The following is an 8,578-nucleotide window of genomic DNA, read 5'->3' on the forward strand; positions in this document are numbered from 1 at the left end:
TCCCTTCTCTCCCTCTCTCCTCCTTCCTTTCTCTCCCTCTCTCTTCCTTCCCTTCCCTTCTCTCCCCCTCTCCCCATCCCTCCATCGCAGCACTACACCTAGGTGGAGCGGAAGCTACAAGCGAAGGAATAACCCTGGTGTGCAAACGACTGTGGATCAATGGACGTTTTAGTCAAGCAGAACACGTAGACCCCGGACAGTCAATTAGAGAAAGGACAGCAGCAAGCACACCTCTTCTACGACCTGACCTTTAAAAACAAGGGCCGGTGATACTTTTTTCCCCCTCTCGTCAGCTATTTTCTCCCGCATCACAATCTCATCTCGGAAGCCGAACTAGGACCACTGTGTGCTGCACATGATCATGATCAAGGGAGAAGAGGCTGCAGCCATCTTGAAATCAGGAAATCAAGTCAACATCCCACTTATGGCCACCCAGTTAGGGTTAAAGGACAAACTAAGGGCAGCCATTTTAGCCTGTGTTCTGTAATAATCATGGTAGCCTGGTCCCAGATCTGTTTGTGCTGTGTTGCCAACTCTTATGGTCATTGTCATGTCAAGTTGGCTATACAGCTAAAAACAGATCTGGGACCAGGCTAGTAATAACCATCGTAGTACAGAACAGTAAAAGATGGACAAGATTACACACACACAAGGTCCAACCGAAATTGGACTTCCGCTTTTAACCCAACCCCTCCGAAAGACACATACATACTCTGTGTGTACAAAACATTAGGAACACCTGCTCTTTCCATGACATAGACTGACCAGGTGAATCCAGGTGATAGCTATGAGAGGGTGAATGGGCAAGACAAAGGTGCCTTTGAACGGGGTATGCTAGAAGGTACAAGAACTGCAACGCTGCTGGGTTTTTCACACTCAACAGTTTCCCATGTGTATCAAGAATGGTCCACCACCCAAAGGACATCCAGCCAACTTGATACAACTGTGAAAAGCATTGGAGTCAACATGGGCCAGCATCCTTGTGGAATGCTTTCGACACCTTGTAGAGTCCATGCCCCAACGAATTTAGGCTGTTCTGAGGGCAAAAGGGAGTGCAACTCAATATTCAGGAAGGTGTTCCTAATGTTTTCTACACTCAGTGTATATCCTGTTTTTTTTGTATAGGTGCAGGGGGCTGCCACACTGGGCAGTTACCAGATTTTTCTGACCCAGGATTCAAACTGGCAACCCTCCGGTTGCTGACCCGCCACTCTAACCTCTAGGCTACTCGCCGTCCTATGGTACTTTTGTGTTGAATCACGTGTTTATTTAAAAAACGAACACTATCAAACACCCTTCATTTTTTAAAGGATTTGGCCAGACACTGTCAGAACTCTGAAAAACAGAGAACACGGATTACCTGGAGGGAAAAACAGAGAACATGGATTACCTGGAGGGAAAAACAGAGAACACGGATTACCTGGAGGGAAAAACAGAGAACACGGATTACCTGGAGGGAAAAACAGAGAACACGGATTACCTGGAGGGAAAAACAGAGAACATGGATTACCTGGAGGGAAAAACAGGAAGAAAAGAATATAATAATAATAATAATAATATGCCATTTAGCAGACGCTTTTATCCAAAGCGACTTACAGTCATGTGTGCATACATTTTTACGTATGGGTGGTCCCGGGGATCGAACCCACTACCCTGGCGTTACAAGCGCCATGCTCTACCAATTGAGCAACAGAGGACCACATTATGGAAATATTCAACCTCATAGACGCATGAGTCATCATTTAATGAAGCTCATTAAGTCAAACGGCAAAACATTTCTCAGTTAAGCAACAACGAGGAGCCATGGGTATCAAAACAACAGTTTCCTCTACATTTAAACGATGCTTCACTTAAGTCAAAATATTAGTCAAAATAGGAGTTGGCAGGTAAATCTATTATCGGGCTGTTATTATGCATTATTCAATGGTGAGAGCCGAGGTTGTCACAGGGCTAGTGCCTGTGTAGTTTGTGACTGAGAGTTAATCGGTAAATAAGAGGATGCCTTACAAGACTAAACTCTTTGAGCATCTCAAACACGTTAGAAGTCTTTAACAACACAACAAGGTTAAAAACTTACCTGGGTGATGATGTAAGTTTAACACACATGCAGCAAAAAAGCATCCCCACTACTGGATTTTCCCCTCAATCTCTTTATGGGAATGGAGGGATGGGGGGATGAGTGGTCTCATACCAAAGTCGCCCGCTGAGACAGGAGCGAAGCCCCATAAGCCACTTGGATTGTTAGTGTCAGCCACTGAAGGAGAGGAGAGCAGGCTAGGATGTACACTACCGGTCAAAAGTTTTAGAACACCTACTCATTACAGGGTTTTTCTTTATTTTTTACTATTTTCTACATTGTAGAATAAGCTATTTCTGAGGCTGGTAACTCTAATGAACTTATCCTCTGCAGCAGAGGTAACTCTGGGTCTTCCATTCCTGTGGCGGTCCTCATGAGAGCTAGTTTCATCATAGCGCTTCATGGTTTTTGCGACTGCACTTGAAGAAACATTTCAAATTTCTTGAAATGTTCCGTATTGACTGACCTTCATGTGTTAAAGTAATGATGGACTGTCATTTCTCTTTGCTTATTTGAGCTGTTCTTGCCATAATAGGGACTTGGTCTTTTACCAAATAGGCCTATCTTCTGTATACCCCCCCTACCTTGTCACAACACAACTGATTGGCTCAAACGCATTAAGAAGGAAATAAATTCCACAAATTAACTTTTAACAAGGCACACCTGTTTTTGAAATGCATTCCAGGTGACTACCTCATGAAGCTGATTGAGAGAATGCCAAGAGTGTGCAAAGCTGTCATGTGTTATTTCATAGTTTTGATGTCTTCACTATTATTCTACAATGTAGAAAATCCCTTGAGTAGGTGTTCTAAAACTTTTGACCGGTAGTGTATGTGTGTGTGAGAGCGAGGTGTTGGCATCTACAGTCTGTTAGTTTCTATCAGAGTTTTCCCATATCTCCCTCCTCCTTTCTTTCTGTTACTCCCCTGGTTAGTTTCTCACTTTCCGCCGTACTCGGTCATTACACCTGCAGAGCTGAAAATGTCACCCTCTTGAGCAGTGGTCGCAGCAGCGACACTCGTGTCAGGAGCGCTCTGGTCCCCTCTCCAAGGCGTTAAATTAAGCGTTCACTGTGGAGAGACAGAGCGTGCCCCTTTTAGCTCGGTCCAAGCACTTGTTTGGCCGCCAGACATTTTGGAGCAGGTGCCAAGTGGGAACATCTGGGAGGTGTTTTTGGAGAACGGCATCACGGCAATCTGGCTCTCTTTTCCTCTCCACCACCCTCTCCCTCCAGACCACCTCCCTCCATCCCCCTCTCCCTCCATCCCTCTCTCCCTCCCCGTCTCCCTCCATCCACCTCTCCCTCCATCCCCCTCTCCCTCCATCCCTCCATCCCCCTCTCCCTCCATCCCCCTCTCCCTCCATCCACCTCTCCCTCCATCCCCCTCTCCCTCCAGACCACCTCTCCCTCCATCCACCTCTCCCTCATCCCCCTCTCCCTCCCTCCATCCCCCTCTCCCTCCATCCCTCCATCCCTCCATCCCCCTCTCCCTCCATCTCCCTCTCCCTCCAACCCCCTCTCCCTCCATCCCTCTCTCCCTCCCTGCTCCTTGTCCTTAACATCTTCATAAAACCTGCAAGGTGTTTTTGGAAAACTACACTGAACAAAAATAGAAACGCAATATGTAAAGTGTTGGTCTCATGTTTCATGAGTTGAAATAAAATATCCCAGAAATGTTCCATACGCACACAAAGCTTATTTCGCTCAAATTATGTGCACAAATTTGTTTACATCCCTGTTAGTGAGCATTTCTCCTTTGCCAAGATAATCCATCCACCTGACAGGAGTGGCATACCAAAAAGCTGATTAAACAGGATGATCATTACATAGGTGCACGTTGTGCTGGGGACAATAAACGGGCACTTTAAAATGTGCAGTTTTGTCACACAACACAATGCCACAGGTGTCTCAAGTTTTGAGGGAGCGTGCAATTGGTATGCTGACTGCAGGAATGTCCACCAGAGCTGTTGGCAGAGAATTGAATGTTCATTTCTCTACCATAAGCTGTCTCCAATGTCGTTTTAGAGAATTTGGCAGTACGTCCAACCGCAGACCACATGTAGCCACGCCAGCCCAGGACCTCCACATCTATCTTCTTCACCCGCAACTCAGTAAAATCTTTTAAATTGTTGCATGTTGCATTTTTATTTTTGTTCAGTATACATGGGATCATGGCATACTGGCTTTCTTCCCTTCCTCCCTCCCTCCCTCTCTCTCTCTCTCTCTCTCTCCCTCCCTCCCTCCCTCCCTCCCTCCCTCCCTCCCTCCCTCCCTCCCTTCACCATCTATAAGACCTGCCTCTGATAAATATCATGACTGTAAGTGGGGTTCATTCTCTACATTACATTCCCAATTAAAGAGGAGAACATAGCCTGAAGGATGTAGAACCTAACAGAGGGAGAGAAAGGCAGCTGCTTGTCCCTCTCCTTCATCCCCTCTCTTTCTCTCGCTCTCTCCATTTCTCTCTATTTTAGTGTCCATCTCCCTCTCTTCCAGTCCTCCCCGTTTCCATTGACAACGGGAGGTGTGCGTATGTGCCGGATAAAGGCAGGGCTTTGACTTGGTGGTGAATAACAAATACGTGAGATACAAACCTCTCTCCAGCTCTCTCTCTCGCTCGTTCTTTCTGAGTGGAAAAATATTTTCTCCATGTGTTCCATGCCAAGGACTGAGTGAGGAAGGGGACCTGAAACAGAGAGACAAAAAGAGACATGGAGATTAGAGATGATAACAGAGAGGAATCTGACCTAGCAACAGGTTACCACAGAAACCATCCAATTTGATTATTTGATGCAGCTATTTCTCCCTTCCTCCCTCATAGTGATAGCTAATGTCACTAGGGAACATTGTGTTTCTATTCTGACAAGACAAATTCCATGGCCACTCGTCAATGGCTGCATCCGTCATTGTATAGTTAGATTGTAGACATCAACGTAGAGATGTTGCGAGTGTCCACGTAGGGTTAAAGGAGAAACACTTGATTGATCAAGTTTGTCTTTCATCTCTGAGATAAAACAGCGGCAGGTAGGAGGAACACTTTGAAGTGGAGCAGCCGTCTGGAAACCCTGCCACTGGCACAGAGGATGATCAATGGCATATCCATCCTCCGTCCACTCATCTGTGTCCATCCATCCACCATGCGTTCACCTCTCCGTCGACCCATCCTATCTCCCATTCAACTGTCTCATCCATCCATCCATCTATTCATGTTCCTCAATGATCAAAATGATGGACAGATGAGGATGCTGGCTGATGCAGTGGTATAAGTTCAGGAGTTAAGACTCATGACCGTGGCTTCACCTCTTTCATTTCCTCCTGTCCATGTTCACAGCTGTTACATAGAGCAGAATGTAGAGGGCCCTGTGTTTGGGTTAATCAGGTCACATGACCTGGATTTCATGTGTTTGGGTTAATCATGTCACATGACCTGGATTTCCTGTGTTTGGGTTAATCATGTCACATGACCTGGATTTTAACCTTTTTTTTTAAGGCTTTTTTTTCCAGAAAGGAGAATTAGACCAAAAATGAAAGCAATTGTCTGAGGATGATGCTGGACCATCTGAAATAAAATAAAATGAAAAAGCTTAATAATAATGTGATATAACACTATAACAATACACCTCGAGCTACAATCCTTACAATGTAAAACCCATGCAAACTGATTTAGAGTGGATAAACTACAGCCTTTTAATATGCATTGTGACATTTGCCTATCCAGAATAGCCCATCATATTGTGTTGACTGGATATATTTATTTGTCTTTAACAGTTACACCATGAATGTGTTAAGAACGCCCTGCTTGTGGGCAACAGATAGATGAAATAGAGAGTGAAAAGTTATGCAACAAAGGGAAGTCACTCAGTACAGACACCATACATTCTGTAAGATCCAACAATAAGTTCTGGTTGCAAAGCAATACAACTCCTCCACAGATAAGCCTCGAACATGGTCACTATGACCTAGACAGGAACTACAATAATCTGTCATTATTCTCAAGGTAAAATTGCACGCAAAATGGATTCATGTTTCAAATAAGTCAGTGTGACTCTTTAGAGATGCTGTTACAATTCAGTTCCCTCTCAGCCTTGTATTTCATTTTATATGTGGTGCTTTACTGCCCCCTGTTGATTATTCCACCACATTCCACCTGCTCCTAGAAAGCCGTGGGAATCAAACTTGACTTTGAATTCGAATCTCATTAAGGTCCTGGGAAGTGCTATCGGAAGACTTTGAATCAATGGTCAACTAGTTGTGATCCTACTTGTTTTTTGAAATATTTCCTGGGCAGACAACTTGATACTACTCATAGATGAGATGCCCTACAATGCCTTCATATTAATCAATAATAACCATGTAGGCAGATTAAATACTGTACGATTCAAATGGTAAGGCTATTATCTAATCAACCCTATAAACATATGGTTTTGGGGACGAGACAGAGACCAAGACAGAGAGAGAATGACAGAGAAAGACAGAGACAGTGACCACGTTTACATGCACACCAATATCCCCTTATTATTCGGGATACTCAACAATTCTGTTTTTGAGTTTACACATATAAACATCATATCCCGTTTACAATAACATGAAAAATATTGTATCCCGGTTATGATAAAGCCGGATAAGATGCCTGGGAATTGTTGATCTTAGACGGGATACTGTGGCATGTCAACATCCTATCCCTTTACTGTTGTTTTTCGCGGTCTGCGCAGGTTCCGTTTCGCATATCATGAGTGTTGTGTGATGATGTTTTTATCTGATTGTCAAACAAATCACTTCAAAAAAGTACACCTGCGCAGTTCGATCCACCATAATTCCATAATACCTTTTTTTTTGCTGATACTCGGTACTGGACCGTCTACTGACTACTTTAACCCCTAATTTAGACACGTTTCTGCTTATAATTTCCAACATTTGGTAGGCCATTTGTTTGTCAACTATTCTCTTCTGTCATAACTTGTTGCCCCAGAAGACTAAGTAATGTAGTGCTCACCAGAATAATGCCTTACATTGATATAATTAATACATTTGGTAATCTATTTAACACCGCTAGCTAAATTGTTCTTTTTCTTTTAGGGACCAGGGAGAAAACGCAATAACTCCAAAACAGTGGAAAGATTGGTCCTGTGCGAAATGTCCAAATGTCATCAGTTTGACCGGTTTCAAGGACATTAAAAGCTGAGAAAACGATGAAACACGTTTCTGATAAGACTGTCTGCTTGCATAACAGTGTCAAAGATAACACATTAAACGCCCATTCGCATTTTCTCAAGAGATGCTGAAGGAAATAAATCCTATTTCTCTGCTACTGTTCCCAAGACAAAATTAACATTTGTTGTATAATTTTAATATTTTATTAAGCTACATGTGAGAGGTTATAGGACTACAGTCAGTGTCCATATTTCAGTTACTATTCCATTTAACCTATATTAACATAAATTAGGAATATTCTGTTTATTCATGGAACTCATGAGCGGGATATCAAAGCTGCATGTAAACAGCTTATTCAGACCTTAAACGGGATATGAGTTACTATCCGGAATACTGTGCGCATGTAAACATGGTCAGTGAGAGAAGCCGAGAGACAGCGACAGACAGAGATTTCAGAGGCTAGAACTCCTGTGGAAATTCAACCCCCACTGGGCAAGCCTCAGAAAGTCAGTCAGTCAGACAGACAGACAGACAGAGCCAGCCAGCCAGATGGCTAGCCACACGTACACACACACAGATAGGCAGACATTCAGACACACGGCCTGACAGACGAACAGAGACAGACAGACAGATAGACAGGCAGCCAGACAGACTGACATTCAGACAGACAGACAGACAGACAGAGACATAGGCTAGTCTAGGACCCATTAGCCCCACAGCATCTCCTTCCTCTCCTAGTCTTCGTCCTCCTTCACCTCGCCCCTGCTCGCTACTGGCCCACACAATTACCTACAATTATCCTCACTTCCAGCTGAGCAATTAAAGCTCTTATTGATCCCAGCCCCCCAGGCTACAGCCCTTATCTATACCCCACCACCGCAGCCCAGTGGAAGAGGATGGGTAGGGAGACAGAATGACGAGGACATGGCTCATTCTTAAGCGTCATACCTTCACTTCAGCTGTGACGTTGTGCTATGACAGACAGACTCTGTGTGCCAGATTGTCTGTGTTGGGTGATCTCAGTCGAAAAGGTGCAATGGATTTTTTGTGTCATATTGTACACATACACATTTTACAGTATATTCAATCTCTTACACTACATAGATTTCAACCGAATGTTACCTTTATTTCCTGTCCTGAATATCCTACTGTACATGTGTCCCTATAGGCATGCTACTGTGATGTGAGATGGGGAGGGGGCGAAGAGGCCCGAAGGTCACAGTTTGGGTACTGTGAAACGTTGAGACAAACTATGAGGCTTGCATCGGCTTTGAATATGATACTTGCTGACATTTAGTGGGACACAAACATATGCTGTTGTCATCACATACTAACGTAAAACATCCATC

Source organism: Coregonus lavaretus (assembly GCF_964263955.1).
Source record: "Coregonus lavaretus genome assembly, chromosome: 13".
Taxonomy (NCBI): domain Eukaryota; kingdom Metazoa; phylum Chordata; class Actinopteri; order Salmoniformes; family Salmonidae; genus Coregonus; species Coregonus lavaretus.